This window comes from Diprion similis, chromosome 11 (genome assembly GCF_021155765.1).
Source record: "Diprion similis isolate iyDipSimi1 chromosome 11, iyDipSimi1.1, whole genome shotgun sequence".
NCBI classification, from domain to species: domain Eukaryota; kingdom Metazoa; phylum Arthropoda; class Insecta; order Hymenoptera; family Diprionidae; genus Diprion; species Diprion similis.
Window position 1 is genome coordinate 4,837,869 of NC_060115.1, and position 17,927 is coordinate 4,855,795.

The 17,927-nt window shown below is 47.1% G+C and overlaps 1 protein-coding gene across 4 annotated transcripts in view; it reads left to right on the forward strand.

Annotated features, from left to right (window-relative positions):
• Positions 1-17,927, forward strand: part of LOC124412512 (teneurin-m) — a 336,307-nt gene that overhangs the window by 58,347 nt on the left and 260,033 nt on the right. The window contains exon 1 of one of the 4 annotated variants that reach the window (XM_046892441.1): positions 680-746. The exons of 2 other annotated variants lie outside the window; for them this stretch is intronic. The gene's annotated coding sequence lies outside the window, so the exon portion shown is untranslated. Of the gene's footprint in view, positions 1-679; positions 747-879; positions 952-17,927 lie in introns of those variants that run through there. One more of the 4 variants, XM_046892442.1, reaches the window with a different exon arrangement.

The window sequence follows — 17,927 nt, forward strand, 5'->3', positions numbered from 1 at the left end:
GCTTGCTGCCAGCCACTGACGATATCCTTTCTCACATCCTCGAATCAGCAGCTATTCTCATCCCCTGATGTGACCACTCCATCCTGAAAGCCATCGGTTACAAAATCATTGGACAGGCACTCAGACTGGCTAAAAAGCTGGAAAAACAAGCCAAAGATAACACACCGCTCTCCCGGCTGCAGAGCAAGCTTCTTATGCAACGCTATTCGGGGTTTGGTTGTGAGAATTTTGTGCCACGATTCCGACACATCGGATAGTTCCAAATTCGAGATTCTGTTTTCATTTCTGGCGAGGAGTACACGGCGTATCCCCTTAAAGAATGAAGATTCGTCAAATCGTCACCGCGAGTTTGTCAAGCCTCCAGAAACGTGCCTTCAAGATGTTTCTCGTTGAGTGAAGCGTCGCACGTTTTCTTTCCGTTGCGGAAAGTCATCCGGAAGATTTGTCAATACGGCGTGAAGCAGCCCGAAAAAAATTTCATCACGCGGATGGTATTACGAGAAGTTCTTCCAACTCTGACAGTCGAGTGACGCGTGATTTTCCACCGACCTTGAAACTTTCGGATCATCTCGGAATTCTTAAGTGAGAAACTTTCCGCGGGTCGGCAAAAGTTGGCGAATCGGCGTACGTACCCTGCACACACACACACACACACACACACACACACACAAACGCACATCTGCTTCTGGGATCAGTGCTAGAGCCCCGTTACCAAGGGTTTCTTGATTCGACCTTGAAGATCTCCGGTAAGTGATCCTCCCGGTGTTTCTCTTTGACTTTCGGCTTGATTTCGCCGGCTACACGTGACCAAGTGAATTTCATTTTTCCTTTCTTATCCGCGTACCTACTCGAAGGCCGATGATTCGAAACTTGATTCGCTGTTTCGACGAAAGTTTGCTGATCCTTGCCTCAGTCGACGAACAGCAGTATTACTTCGGAGATTCGCTAACGGTAAGTTTAACGTGCCAGCCAAACATTTATATGCAGGACAGTAATTGACCCGGGCAATGGGACATGAAAATGGTGCCTCTTTGTGTTACGTAATTTAACGAACGATCGGCGCCGACATTCCTCGATCAGAAATTACCAATTTCTACAACTCTTATCGTGGAAGAAAATTAGCTGCTTAGTCACGTGCAGTGGGCGTGCTTAAGCCTCGACGATAATACATACTGTGCACTTATAAACTTTCGTAAGAAGCTGATTATCAGGTGTACAATCTAATGCTTGACTCGAATGAAGCGTATAATGCAGCCTTTGCGTAGGAAGATGACGATGGCTATTCAGCCAGAAAAATTGAAATCTTGATTCTTGCGGTGAGAGATCTTGATTTGGTGCTCGATGAGTGAGCCGAGAGTTTCGATTGCGTTGTGCACGGTTCCTCTCCGTGCTTTCTTCTTCTTACGTTTCTGCTGTGACCCTATTCCTGCGGTTCCTGAATCCTAATGAAACGTCTCACCGAGTAGGTGGTTGGTAAAAATCGTAATATTCCTTGCATTCTTTCCCTGGAATGTATACGCAACTATGGCGTGCCCATTTCGCGCTGTCTGGTGTTAAATACGGCGGAAGAGACTGCGGAGAAAATGTTGGAGCAAAGCGAAGCGACGCCGAAAATTACAATTCTCCATAGATCTCGTTTCAGCTCGTCTGCGCATACATAGCTTGACTCACTCGGTCGCTGGAAGAACGCGAGAAAGTTAAAAAGAAGTTGAGTCTTCGAGACATAAAACGCAATAAGGAATGGACCACGGTACCCGTGCATCCACGGAGTTTAGAGAAGCTCAGCTCAGGATAATATTCGTTACAGCTGCGGAAGCTCTGCAAGCGCTTGCATAAAATCCGCACTTCCCGACGACAGCGGGACTTGAACAGCAGTTTCCCGCGTTATGGGAAGTAATTTCGCAAGATTACTGCATCTGTCCGCGTTCGGAAGATCTTAGAAATTCTCGGGAGAAAAAAGTGAACTCAGTGTTACGTCAGACGAAGGTGGTCGCTTTAAACAATCGACTTCAGTTTTACCTGTTTGTATGATAAAAGAGATACCCCGATTGAAAATAGAAAAGACGAGACAGTTTTTTTTTCACCCGCTTCCAAACCACCTTTTGTTCATCGTTTTATCCTCTCGAGCTACAGAACCCCGTCGGAATGGTTACAATTTCATACTTGAAAGAATGTATACAATACATGTATGTATAGTATAGTAGACATGGAAAAACACGAGCGAGAAGCAGGAGTTTCGCGTTCGCGTTTTACCCTCGAAAAAATTCGCATATCCGCGCTCAACAAGCCACGTTGATGAAATTTTCAAACAAGCACAATTCAGAACGGGGATCATTAGGTTAACTTTGAAAGAAGGTTCTTTGGAGAATTAAACTCAAGTGACTCTTCGATTTTCATCATTCACAAAAGTCAAGCTCTGCTGTACAAACGGTACTACAAGTACTAAAAAAAAAAAAAATTTCACCTCATTTAATTTCACTAATTGTGCAAGAACTATTTTTTTCTGTACTCAAAAGAGAAGCTTAAATACAAAAATCGAAACACAAGAGAAAATCAATTCACAAGCAATCGTCCGATCCTTTCGATCGAGATCGGTTTCAAGTCTAATGAAGAGTCCGGTTTTCGATCACGGTATACGATCATCGATCCCGATTTTTGACACTAATATCCTGTCGGCACCCGGGTAGGTCACCAGTGGCCATGGATAGGCGACGATATCTGTTACAGACATTGATTTCGCCTCACGATCTCCGGCGACATGCCACGTACCAGACTCCAACACCGGCTACGTGTTCATGAAACAATGCTTGCCTACCGGCTGAGCTACCTGCCTAGAATCCCGATGCGCTCTTCAGCCAGAGATGTTATAAATAATTGTAGGTATGGGCATTGTGTCATACCTGCTGCGCGGCTCCGGCGCACCTAGGTCGGTCACCTTTTACCTACTACAGTCATGCCCACTCATTGCCGAGCTACACCCGGGGACGTCCGACTTAGATAGTGGAGCGAAGGGTTGAAGGCTGCTGTAAAAAACGGGATTTTATTGTAGGCAGCAAGAGATGATATAGATGCAGACAATTTCCCGTAATATTCTCCCGCGGCGGCGTGTTCTGTTATGCCCCTATAAAAATTGCCTTATAGTTACGATTTAATCCTGGGCAAGCCTCGCGATTATTAGCAGGTCCATAAAGCAGGGCTAACGGCCGAATCATTACAATAAATTACAGCCTCTCGTAAACAACGAAATGCACGCACCCCCGGCGAATCAGCTGAAATCGCCAAGGTTTTTTCCGCTTCCGCCGATAGGATGTGGCCTCTCTGACAATAAGTCAGACCCGACTTGATTCTAGCGCGCCTTTTCACTGTACCCTCTTTCCTTCCTTCCTTTTATCCCTGCTTCTTTCTTACCGCGGTAAATCTTTGCCGATGATATTAGAGAGTCAGAGATCAGTCGCTATTTTCCATCAGTCTTATCGGCGGATATTACAAGGCGTGTCGTTTTTGGTAGGCTGAAACGATTCTTGGTATCAATTTGCGCGTGCGAGCGTGTTGCTGGTGAAAATTACAGGCTTAGTTCTCGCCCGGCAACGAAAAGAGCCAAATTATTCTTGCTTTCCCGGAGGCGTTCAAAGACGGTGCAAAAGTCAAGGTTCTTAAAAGATAAAAATTGATCATCGTGGAGCCGATTTGAGGAATCCTTAGACAGACTTCCTCCTGGAGCCGGCTTGCGGGGTCCCGTTGATTCGTGCGGTAGAAAAATTTCTTCGAAAGTTGAACGGGATATTGATTTACGTGGACGAGGACCTTCCAAGGCACACTTTCAATGCTGGATATTATCGATACCCGCCTTAGAGCGCTGCAGGATCCACACCGCCGGAGAGAGTGGAATTTTTTTGACGTAACCGATCGCGGGGTGAACCGTTAACTTGATAAATCCCTGGCTATACGTATTCGATCGAACGTCATGATCGGAGCGAGATCTTGAGCAACGACGACGATGCGATTGCGCGCTCAGGAAGCGCTATAAATTACATTTAAAAACAGAGTGTCTAGAGTCGAAATACACCGAATTTCTCTCTTTCGTCTGATGCTCCCTCTCTCGGATGCGCGATGTAAATTTAAAATGGATAAGAGGATCGGTGTCGCGGCGTTTTATGATTCCATGAATCATCGAATATAAGATTCCGGTGCTTTTAATTTAACGAGCTATCTTCGCCCGGCGCTGCCGCGTGCAGCCAACTCTCGCACTAACAGGATTTCACCGTTTCCTCCCGGCCCTCGCCATCCTCCAGCCAATGATAACAATATTACCTTATCAATGCCGTAAATTTTCTTCATTTTCCACGGATGCCAGCCCGTGTCACACGGACGCTTCACCAACGTGCCGCCGATCGACCCGCATGTACGTACAACACTTTAACGGTCGGTATTTACGAAGGGCTTGGCGTGACATGTCGCAGTGGCATCCTACTGATAACCCTAACTGCCCTGCGAGCACTCTGTATTAATTCATAAAATCACTTCCAATCTATTAGATATAATCACACTTCAGAAGCCTTACACCATATACCTACTTGACTTTAGGGTGAAATAATGTATGGGATTAAATCGATGTCAAGATGTCGATTTTTATATTTCTGTCCGACGATAATTATCGAACCCTCAAAGTTTTGGATGAGCAGAAATTCTCTCACGAGAAGTATAAACACAATTTTCAAAGTTCTCCTGCACATCTTTATAAACTGTACTAAATCTCGATACCGATAGAATATCAAGATAACTGTGAACTACTTGGTTTAAGATGATTTTATCTTAATATGAAGTTTAAATTTTTTTCCAATGAAAGCTTCTGCCTAGGGTCGATTCCGACGTTGACGTATATATTTCCAAATATCGAAGTCCACGTATATAAATAACGAAAAAAGGACTAAGAGCCCGATTATATATACAATTCTGAACAAAAACACTCCAAAACATCTTCGTTTGGGACAGAAATAAAAAAAAAAAAACGCATGGACTCTACTAAATCGAAATATTAAATTCGTAGAATTCATACCATTTCTTTATTTCTGTGTAAAATAAAGAATTGCATAAAAAACAGGACCGTTATTCCCTTCTTCGATATGTGGACTTCGATATTGAAAGATGTATGCGTCAACGTCGAAATCGACCCGGGCACCCCTTCAAACGCAAGAAATTGTGAGAATGACGACGTGGAATGGTTTCCTTGAATTCCACATGTACCGCGGCTTTCCCCGCATTGAAAACCGGACGAAGAAAGGAAAAGTCTGAAAGTATAATGCGAGTGAGTAGACGCGAGTAAAGGGGCAAAGGAAGAGGTAAACTTGCGCGTTTGTCGCGTGGCTAATCCCCGACCTTCATCGGATAATCCGGCATCAATCCCGCAGCTTCTCGTCTCGTCGCGCTGCGTCAAGTCTGGCCCGATCCTCGCGCGAACGTGCGTTGGCTCTTCTTGGTCGGAAACCGGTAAGCCTGGGTCTCGGATTATGCGTCCCGTAGCCGAGGGAACGTGGAGGCAGAAGAGGCGGAGAACGGGGGCCCGGCTTGGCTGATATAATAAACAATTAATTTAACGAGACAACAATGGCCGCAATATCGGGCCCCGCGGTACGCCTAACGATGACTGACAGTGGTTTTACCGAGGCAGCTCACACGCCAGCCCCACCCTGGCCGCCCCCCGCACCCCCCGATCAGGGCGCGGCTGCAGGAAGTCGCGGGAATGCCTCCGTCCGCCTTCCGCCCCAGGTTACGTTGTACGTTGTACGTTGTACGTTGTACGTCGTTTATCCGCACACGACTCAATTTCAGCGGACAGGTAAGCCGAGGTATAGAACCTGGGGTTCTTTCATCCCCCCGTGGAGTCAACGCGGTGTCGAATTGCGGGTTTGCGGGTCGCGTGATCGTCGCGATGGATTCACTCGGGCTAATCACCCGGTGATTAATTGGAACCCGTTTCCTTGCTGGCTCGTAGATTTATTGAGAAGCTATATTTAATCCACCATTGATGGCCGCGGCCATGGCCTCGAGTTTCGTTCACTCGCCCCACGGCCACATGCGTGTGTTATACCCGGTGTTTACTACTCGATAGATTTACTGGGCGCGTGTCTACCGCAGTCGACTGGTATCGAGGACCAGCCGCCATAAAACTTATATACCGGATCGTAAATATGGTAAGTATCCGACGAATTATTGGATTATATCGGTACCCGGGAATCCGGGCCGCGCCACGAGACGACGAAAACCGTCATTGAACACGTCGACAAGTGTCGACGGGATTGTAGACGAACGAGACTCGCTTGCACTTGACACACGTTGCAATGCAGTTCGGTTCTTTTCCTCTCGCGTAGCATCGTTGCATAATTATATCGCTCTTCGTCGCGTTCCCGCAGGAAGTCACATCGAGATCCCCTCTGATGTGAGACGTTTGTGCACGTAGTTATTGCGCAACGAAGATGAAAAAAAAATCGGACACCTGCGTCGCCGCCACGTGCTCAAAAAATTAATCAGTCTGTAATAAGTGAATTCGTAGAAACCGTGCCGTAAGCATTGATGTGGTGCCAATTTAGTCCTTGAGTAATTAAAATGATTAAAATGTCCCTGAACTGTGCTTACAAATATCCTTCTCGAAGAATTTCTGAGTCCCTAAATCCATTCGTGCAAGCGTTATTCATTCCTGGACAATGAATCGGAGAAAATTGTGGGAACTGCACGCGCTAGGATCGCGTGATGCATATAAAAATCCAGGCGAGCTATTTGCTTTGGCAAGGTTGTAATTCCGAGCAGGTCTAACCATACGCTAGGAATGAAATAAAAACCAGGACAAACAGGTGAAAACCACCCTCTGCAGAAGCTAGGTCCGCCTAGAACGGCGAGAAGATAAAAGCTTGGACCGGTGACCCGGTGGTCTACGTTTTTATTGCCGAAGCCGGACGCAGCGTGCGACAATCTCGTTATTTTACTCCGGTCCAGAGTTCTCATTTTTTGACTTGTTTGTTATTTCTTCGTTTGCCAGCAGCTTTTTTTTTTTTTTTTTTTTTGTTTTTGTTATTTCCATTTCTTTCTCTCGACACGTGTGCCGCGACTGCTGGTTCTCTCGTAAAAACATCCATCCCACACCCACTTCTACACTGACAAACCAGTATATACGGAGTACAGAGAATCCTTTAAAAATATGTAACTGTTTTTCAGTCTTTTTTGTTTTAGTTCTTTTTTAGTTTTGCGGAGCAAATTGAAACTGTCAGGTTTGGCGATCGGTTTACTACCATAGTAAAAGAGAAATCGATAAGTTTCGTGACTTTCTGGTATATACTATAAAAGCTTGCAATACAGCTTTAGAAAAATGACGGAGAATATGTAGCTTCTACCATTCCATATCTCCGATTCTTAAAGACTCATCTGTACCCCGGTCGTAAGTTCTGTTTTACGTCAAAAGTATTTCCATCCCTCCCTTCCACTCAAGTACCTGGCCCTGATCCTGCAGCAGCAGGAGCAACACTAACCAGGACACCGTTGCGGTATTTTTTGGACTAATGTAACGACCATTCTCTCACGCATACCAAAGTCGGTAAGATGGACGCACTTATCTCGAGTGGGTTGGATCGAGTCGGTGGTTAGAAACTGTGAGGTATTATTCCCAGAACTACTTTCGTCCGCTTTGAAAGAGACGCGCGTAACACGTGTTCCTGTCGGAGATTACGCACGGTTTTCAATTTCTACGCACCTTATACGACGAGTGGAGGACAATCTGGAATGCTTCAAATATTTCAACCCACCGCCATAGCTCGACAATTTGATCCCGATGCCGGTATAGCAGGTTTTCTTTTTCCCAGCTCGACTGATCGTGGAATCGTCGCAATGGGGGTGAAGGGTTTTTGCATTTATTGGAATCGGTGCCTTGTTCTAGACTAAGGAAATATCCTGCGGCGTTGTGACTGATTTGAAAATCAATCACGAACGATGAGTGTCTACCGCAGTCTCAGAGTTTTCGGAAACCCCATAAACCCGGACGACGACTGTTTAATACCTTTTCTCAAGCGTCTCGGAGAGTCTTAGTCGAAGGAACGCGTCACGACACGAGCAATACGGAGTACTGATTAGCATTTGAATAAATCCCGGCGTGAGTATACTTGGATGTAAATTTTGACATCGATGACGACAGATTTGTAATGACGATTAAATTACATTATGCTTCCAGGTTGTATGTAAAGGGGTTTCTGGTGGTTCTCATCAACAGGCCCTCGACACTCGTACAAGGTTTATAATGTTGGCGAGGTTTAATTCAGCTTTATATGTATATACATACACATACGTCGACACGTGATACGAGTCATTGATGGTGCCGATACGGGGTGATAAACTGTGCCTGCCTTGGGTCGTTGATCGGAGAGTCATTGCTGACAGATTAACGCGCGCGTTAAAAGACATCGACTATTAAATGAGGTAGATAAGCCGATATAGGATGTGTGTAAATGATGAAATCCATGTAACTTACACAGTCGCGGGGGACTAAAATCTGACTCCAACATTATTGCATTATTTCCACTTGAGTGGGTTTGTAATGCGATAGTTTTAACGAGCCTGCAGGAGTGATGAAATTTCGTTTGTGAATTATCCGTAGCGCACGCGCGATTATTTTGATGAAAATTTATGCGCCGACGTAGTCGAGGGTCTGCACTCACTTGACGGTGAAAATTACCGCGTATAGGTAACGCGGAGAGTGCATGGTGACAAAGAGAAACTGTTGACAAGGGTGCGCGCGGGTGGGATTTGCGCGCGTAAATCAGAGTCCGAAACTGTTAGGGTACTTTTAACTCGTTCAACGGCGGGAGAACAATAATTTGAATTTTACATTTCTCTGGAGTCATTAACGCGCTTGTCCCCTGGCTTTATCGCCGGTCAGAACATGTTTACTCACTTAATGAAGTCGTGTAGATCCTACCGACAACTACTACCACTACTGTCCTTTGTTTACTTTCAACGAACAATACGCACCATTGTCAACGGACCCGGATATCCAGCGGGGTCCCAACACCAACGCAACGCAACGCGACGCGACGCGACGCAACGAAACGCAACGCAACGCAACGCAACGCAACTCGGGACTTCCCCGCCACCTTTGTCCAATCCGAGACAATGGAGACCACCCGAAAGTCGAGATGACTCGAATCGATTGTTCCTCTAACCGGAGGGATAATTTATGAATGAGGAGAAGTGAGGAGAGAAGAAAAAATGCACACGAATGTCGGGGGGACACGGGTGTGAGACACTTCGTCAGTCGATTCAAAAATTTTTCGGAAGCGAACGGATGTCACGCTCGTCGTTTTACCGCGTCGATCATCACGTAGGTTCGACCGCAACGTCGTGCGCTTTGCGGTTATTTTGGTTTGATGCCAAAGATGACTTCATCGCGTGAGCCGCCTCGCGCATGTGTGATTCGAGTTTGTAAAATCCATTGAAGAGAACGGTTTTCGTCATTCGCCAGATTTATCACCGCCTTGAAAACCTTGCGGTTTCATTATGGATGTAGCGACGCGATGCGGCGAGGAAGGTGAGGAATATCAACGAATGAATCAACCCGTCAGGAATCTTATTCAAACGTCAGACTCCGACGTCATTCCACGAACGAGATTGAAAGGTGTCTGATGATCCCCCGGAAATACCAAACTAGCATTAAAGAACTCGCCGAGGGTTGACTGGGAGAATTTTTGTCGACCGAATTCTCCAGACGGCTGTTTCCAAAACGATATTTGTCTTCTGAAAAGCTTTTCACGGGGACCCATATCTTCATCAACGTCACCGGTTGACTATAAAGTGTCCGTTTGACCCCGGGAAAAGAAGGAAAAAAAAACCCTGAGGACGAAAGAAACTGAGCAGATTGCTGCAGTTCGATCATCGCTTTTCCTGAAGTTCTGAACGGTGGAATGAAGAGTAATTGAAAGCAGAGCACTCGATGTATTTCAATCAACTCGGAGGAATTTCCCTGTGTCGACGCATCCGGGAAACCGGAAGACCCTTATGGAAATTAACAACCCGTGTAGCGATACAATGGCGGGTGATCACCTCGAGTTCAAACCCGAACACGCGATCCGCATCAGGAATTGCAGAACGCACCTGCGACGACTTTTTTCCGTCGTGTTTGAATCCTTGCTTCGCAGTGAGAAGTGGGGACAAATTTTCTGCTCGACGAGCTCGTCGACGCATCGATTTCACCTAACTCCAGTCATTAGCGCGTAATGTCCTTCGTACATAAAGCATTACCTCGCCTCTTGCGGCGACGAGGACGAAGAGGATGAGGAGGCGGGGGTGAAGGTGAAGGTGGAGACCGACCCTTCGTCGGCCGGGTCGTCGAAGTGCGAGGGCAAGGAGTTCGCCGGGGGTTTTACGACCTTTTTACGATTCATTCCGCGCGAAGCATATATTTGCTATCACTAAATGATCTTTGTTTTACATTCGAAGGGGACGCTGGCTGTTTTCTTTGAAAGCAGCCGAGCCCGCCATTTTCCCCCTCGTTCTCTAAAGTATGCAAACATGCCCCGGAGATATTTCGCGGATGCCTGACAAAAATAGCATGTCAAGAACCCGCGAGAGCTGTCTGACGATCGTAATCACTGGAAAGTTTACCGGGAGAGCGTGGAGAGCGAGGGATGAGAAAAGCATACACATTAGACACGCATCGAGAAAGCAACGAAGCAGCTGATGGCGGAGAGATCAAGATCAGTCATATTCGCGTGACAGAAACATTTTATCCGACTAGTTGTTGGATCGCGACGTTGATTCAAGCAGGTGGACGTGGTCACGCGTCAACGTCACGTCAGTCGATATTTCTCTAAAAGTGAAAAAGCAGAGACACCAGTCGCCGGCGAGGATCCTAAAAAGCGTCTAAAATTAACAGTTGTAATTAATTCCAGCAGTGAATCTTTTGCAGGACACTTTCGACACAGGTGTAACCAACCACCGGGAGTTCCGACGACTGTCGAGGCTCAAAGGAGGGTTGGTCGAGGTGGAAATACAAAGAAGTAAAATGAAGCCGGAGAGAAAGTGAGAAGGGATGACGAATAGATAGAGCAAAGTCGGGAAGAGCTTCGGAGGGTTGAGAGGAAAAAAGAGGGCGAAAGCAGGGCGCACGGTGGTGAGAAGATGAATTTAATGTAGGTCACGGGCTTGCGGCAGGCTACAGCTGCCGGCGCGTACAGCCGAGAATTATGAACGGGTGTTGTAAAACCTCGGGGAAAACTGACTCCTGCGGATGAAGAAATGAAGACCCTCGCTCCGGTGCCTCCGGCTTGAGAGTCGGGGCACGCTGTGGCCAATCCAGTGTTGATAACCGCACGGGGCCCGAACACGGCATGCTAATGTCTCGCCACGCAATCTTGGCTCCTGACCCCGACAGCCACGGCACCGAGGAGAGTCTAAGGCACTCGAGATTGGGCGACACCCTCTGAATATCAACCGCGAAGATATTACCGTCAAAGTCTGAACCACGGGGCGTATGCTGTTAAGATTTTTAACCAGCAGCAGCGGCGACAGGAGCAGGTGAAACATATTACAACCGGAAGACCAAATCGTTCGGTGACCTTGCCGCTTCGCACGTATGACAGATGAGTCCTAGGTGTCTTCTGCTCGGAATACAGAGCGCCGATTACACCGAAACGGACTTCTTGTGACGTGTTGAGACGTCGCGTTGGATTGCGCCGCAGTATGTGACCGGTGTCGTTGATTGATGGTGTTTTAAGTGTTTCCGGGTGTAACAGCATCACCTTATTCGGTCTGCTCTGCTGTTTTCTCCACGACACGAGGCGCGGCGTCCGATGCATGCACCCCCAGTTTCTCTCGTTTTAACACGATCTTGTGATAAACAGAGGTCATGGTTCGCGGCCTTATACCCATTCGCTCACCTCAAAGCGGGTTTGGAAGTCACGCAAGTAGAGCCGGTCTGCACGCGAACTTGAGTGGCTGCAGGTAGTCTCGGTATTTCGCCTTGCGGTATCCGTCTCGGCTCATCGAGCGGGATTTGGCAGATATAATGCAAGAACAATGTCACGCTAAGTTTTCCCCATGCAGTGAATGGAAGGTTTTTTCACGAAGAAGCTAGATTACTCGCGTATACAGTGTGTGGTAGTTTGTTTGCGGTGGCGAATCGCCGGCTGTTTGCCACGGCTTTGTCGTCGTCTCCGCCAGAAGAAAGGAACCGGCCTCATTGACATTTCCCCCAATGCCTGTCATCCCCCGTTTTTTTTTCTTCTCGACAGAGGGTAATGGTCAGAGTCCGTTTCCGGGATAGACAAAGCCGTGACGTTGCCGCCACCGCAACGACAGCCTGACAATTACAAAAGTTTCCTCGCTATTGGCGTAAGTGGGTTGAGAACAGTAGGTACCGCTACTTCTTGGTGCTCCGATGTTGCTGGCAGTGTAAGTGGGACATAACAATATTGCATCGACTGGCCACTGTCAAAACCAGAAACATCCAGAAGACCCTCCCACCCATCGCGTCTCGAGATGGCGCAGAACGGTATATATATTGTACATACACATATATATTTATATATATATGTCTGTATGTATTCACTGGATCAATTGTTCCGAAAATACTTGCAGCAAGTTGAAATCAACACGGAATGGAAAAAAGTTAATATGTTTTTACGTGAGATCAGAAGTTCGAGGATATACCGCGTAAACCGCAAAGACGGAAGACGTTACCGATAACGTAACCAGGAATACAAGCAAATCTGTGAATAATTACAAGCACAGCTTTTCGCTGGATTTCGAACTAAGTCCGCAGTTGAAGACGAGACGAAACGGTGCTAATTTTGACGCAGCTTTGCAAACCGCATACCGCGTGGGTTAGAAGTTTCGAGGAATAGAGGAAACGCGAGGGAGATCCAGCCGGTATAGAATTTCGCGAAATCCAAGAATTCCATGCTGATCAGAACTTGGCCTACATAAGTCAGTATCACCGTGGCATTCGGTGAAAAGGAGTTTGAAGGAGGGAAAGGAGATTTATCACGCCCTTCGAAACGGAGCCTTTTTCAGAGTGTGGTAAAGAAGTTCGATTACCTACCGATTGACAAAAAAAAAAAAAAAAAAAAAACATATCAAAAACCAACTCGGAAAATAAGACCTCGAACACATGTATCCTCTCAAGTAAATTCCTTCCCACTGATTTTTTTCGGCCCGACCGGGCGACTCGGATGAGCAAACACCACCGTGACGGAGCGGGCTGGATGAAATTTTCGAAACCTACCCCAGCTGGGGTTAATATTTGGACATGGCGAGCCACGGGCCCGACAAAAAATAATCCGCTGATCGAGCTGGCTAAAGAGTCCTTCAAAGTTGGGTCCTGATCCTGTCAAGGTGCAAGCTCGCCTGGGAAGGTCGGTGCTACACGAGTTGGGTTTTTCGCCGTCAGAAGTCGTCCGGCGTATAATGCGAGCGGAGAAAAATGGTGAAATATCGCAAGGATTTCTCAGCCCGAGTCTAGGCTGCTCGTTCACGATGTGCCCTTGGCTATTATTTCGCCAGCTACGGCCTCTGCGGGGAAAACGCCGTCGCGATATATCCGTTGACAAACGATTACGCTCCAACGCTCGCCCTGGCTTCAAGTAAGAAAACACTTGCGCTAAATCATACGAGCGGCTGGAAACGCCTCCGGATTCCTCTTGTCCTCCTCGCAACTCCTGTCATCATCTTGAACGAAAAGTCGCGGCATTTTATCACGGTTCGCGATGTATAAAAATGTATGGAATTCGTTCAATCATATTTCGTAGAGCATTGAAAATCTCATGGTGAACTTTTGATTGATCCAACGCTTACACAAGCTTTGTAAGCAAGCACAGTGATTCGAATAGCTTTGAACTCTGACAGGATCGTTATTTTAAAAGTATAAAGAGGTTCCAAATTTGAACGCCTACTCCCGTCAAACGATGTGAAATTATATTATACAGGCATGAGTCGAGGTGTGTCACAGCCCATACAATTCGAGCAGAGCATATCGTTGATTAAAGGCCTAACGCCCACGCCTTGACGTGTATTCAATTCGAAAATGTTCAACGAACCGTTCGTGCCACGCGTAATCCGGTGATATTGAATTTTGCCCTGGTTTGGATAGTGACAGGTGTAACGAAAGGGGGGAGTGGATTCGGGGGTTTCTCAATTTCCGGTTTTTCGACAAAGAATTTCACCCTTGACCCAGGTACTCGGATGATTTCGGGGACGGCAGCTCGCATTAGCCTTCGCTCGCGTCCCCGCATCGTGAAATAGTGAGTAAATCGGATTTTTCCTGGGGGGTGGAAGAACGGGGGTCGTAATTGATCCGGCAGCAAGTCTCGCGCGTGAGCTGTAAGGAGTTCCTCTGTCCTCCGCAGACGTTGGAGGGGTTAATTCAAGAAGCAGCGCTTGAGTGGTTCCCCGCATAAACAAGAAGCGTGACCCTGCGGATTGCGCAACGCCTAACCATCCCTTTGCCCTTCAGCCCTTCGCCAACCGCGCCGCGGCGCCGTCTGAGATACGCGCTCCACTTGGAATGCGTTACTCTTTCTTTACCCACAAGGCGACTCTTTTCGCCGGTACCAGTCGCACTCAGCGTTCACTCAACCCCCGAAACTCGGCCGCACACAACCCTCGTAAAACGTCGATTCAAGCCCTCAAAATTTCACGTGCAGGAGCAGTAGAGAGCTTGCGGGCCGCGCGGAAACGGTCCACGACTTTCCCCCGACCCTTCCAGAATGGGTTCGACCCTTGAGCTAATCTCACTTTGCACAGGCTATATATGTATATACACTCTCGGCTCGGACTTGCCGCAAGCTCCTGCATCGCGCCCTTTTTTCCCATTGTGGTTTTCGCGCTCTGGCCGCTTTTTACTCCTTCTTCGGCTCGTTTCATAAAGTAAAGCTCCGGACTGGCGGCTGAGGGTTGAATTAATGACTCCGACAGCAGACGCTACCTGGGCATTTCGCCTGGCAGAGCAGCAGTCGACGATCCCTGAGGCGTCGTTACGGGAGACAGAGCGCATCAAACCCCCATTGCCGTTTGTTTATTTACCCCATGTTCCACATTAGCGGTGCGGAAAGCTCTATTTTAGTAAATAATATGAGGATAATTCGATGAAAATGCGACAAAAAACGAAGCATCGCTTTCCAGCTCTTCAACTTGTCACGCGGTATATCCGGGAAAGTCTAAGTTTATCCGCCAATCGCCAGCGATATATATCATAGTACATATGCGGTGATAGGTGGTGGTGTATATGCATAAACGCTTCCGGGATGAAATAAAATTCCGCAAATTCCTGTCGTCACATCAAGAAATATTCCGTGAAGGGATGGTAGGAATGACGTTTGGCAGCCAGAGGGTTGTTACCCTGGAGGAGAGGCTGCCGTCGGCCCCGTCGAGGGATTCAAATAAATTCCAGGTTTTCTGAAAAATTCAAACGCCTCGGGCGGAAGCTAGGCCGCCGCCGTAAGGAGGAAAAGTCATCTCGACGATCCATATTCGAGCTCCTTATTCCACCTCATTCAACTTTCAATCAAAACCGCGTAGGGCCCTCCGCAATGCAGTATATTCTCAATGCGAAAATTTCGGATAAGAATTCGCGTGCCGATCCTCAGAACGCACTTGGCGGAACTTGGCTAATTCGATCCATAATTATTGAACTTGCGGTTCTTCGACGAGTATCGACATCCTCGTTACCAAAGACGCCGCTTGACTTGCCCCATAATTGATTGCCGACCTAAATATTAACCGATTGAACGGGCATTGACGTTCCCTCCGACGACGGAGCTGCGTCACACGGCTTCGCAAGCTTATTTACGTTTCACGTGTCTGCAGCAAAAGCTTTTCAATAGAGTTGGAAGCGTGAACTTCTTCTCTCTCGGTGTTGAAGACTGCACAGCCGTGATACCATATTTTATCATAAGGACAATCACCTGATTGTGAGGCGAAAGCTGTCGATCGTGCTTACGTAGGTAAATCTGATATCTGCAGAGCAGTTTACGCCGCAGATGTTGCACCGTGAATCCGCCGTTGAAAACTTATACGCTATAGCTCGAAGTCGCGTACGGATATCTCCAACTTTTTATTTATAACATAAAACTTTTTTATTCCAAGCTTACCCCGTGCTTTTCCTCCGCGCCATGTCTTTCTCGACGAGCTGGTATTCCGAAGCTTTCTTTTCTCTCATCCTTCGTTCTTCTTCTTCCTTCTCCCTCCGTGTATCCAGCCACACGTCCGCACTGCGTCTCCGTTCGCAGTTTTAGTTCGTTCGAACACCACTCGCGCATAACAAATGGCCACGTTGAAACTTTTCTTTAACCTGCTACGCCGGCATTCCGGGCGTTACTGTAAATAATTCGTTTCAAGAAATGAATTCGGATGAAGCGTTGTCTCCGCGGGACAAAGAGTGATTCGAAGAATCTCAATGAGTTATTGGCCCGTATAATTCACGATAAAGAAAATCTGTATCCCCGGAGTGGAAATTTTCGGTACTCGAATATTTTCATCTGCTTCGCTGGCGGTGCGTAATGACAATCGTACAATTTATCTACCCGCACATTTTTTTTTCCAGCCAGGATATTCTTTCGCCCTGCAATTATCCCAGCGCTTTTTTGCACAGCTAGGTCACGTCACCTTCACCCCCGTGAACCTCCGCTACTTTTTGGCGACTTTTATCTGCGGCCACCGCCCGGTCCAGATACATCTCGTTCTTTGGGGGCCCGCTATCGCGTCCCGACAGCCCGCAGCGTTCCTCCGTCCAAGTTTCAACTCACTCGGATCTTTGCACCCCTCGGGGCTGGCCCAGATTGTTTTATCTTGTTCGAGTCAGAGACGCACTGACACGCGCCGAAGCTAGTTAACCATAAAACCGGGCACCTTGGATCCAGCGAGAGACGTGGGTTCGATTTTCTCTTCCTTTTCTCCTGCGATCGAAAAGTAAGTATCGCTCGTTAATTTCGTTGATTCCGCGATTCGACGTTAATTTGGCAATTATACTCACCGGTTTGCGTGGAGATAATGGATCAGTCGAACTTAGCTGGCATAAAAATGTTTACGTATGTTTATTTTAACTCGATTATTATCATCGTATGAGTCGGCGTTTATCAGTCGGTAGAATCGGTGCACGGCACGCTTATGACAATCAACATGGAACCGGCTATTGAGCGCAGTCCCAATACGCTGCGAGCGATAGCTGAAAAGTTACAGCCGAAAAACTCATGATTTTCATCGTCATTTCTCTGTTGTTGGTCCGACGCTCTTTTTCATGTGTTTTCTGAGTTCCTGGGGGTCGAATTACTCTAGAAATGGTCATACTAATCGATTCCGAGACGAAAAATTTTCGGCTCCGAAAATGAGGAAAAAACTAAGGCTAACCCCTTTGGATTTTTGGCCAAAATTTCGAAGACATTGAAAAGTGCTGCGATTAATTCTTTCAGGCACTATTCCGACGTAATTTTGCGAGAGGAATCGATTAAGCGCAGTCCCAATAGGCTGCGAGCAACGCATCAAAAGTTACAGCCGAAAAACCGGAGATTTTCGTCGGCATTTCTCTGCTGTTGGTCCGACGCTCTTTTTAATGTGTTTTCTGAGTTCCTGGGGGTCGAATTACTCTAGAAATGGTCATACTAATCGATTCCGAGACGAGAAATTTTCGGCTCCGAAAATGAGCAAAAAAGTAAGGCTTACCCCTTTGGATTTTTGGCCAAAATTTCGAAGACTTTGAAAAGTGCTGCGATTAATTCTTTCAGGCACTATTTCGACGTAATTTTGCGAGAGGAATCGATTAAGCGCAGTCCCAATAGGCTGCGAGCAACGCATCAAAAGTTACAGCCGAAAAACCGGAGATTTTCGTCGGCATTTCTCTGCTGTTGGTCCGACGCTCTTTTTAATGTGTTTTCTGAGTTCCTGGGGGTCGAATTACT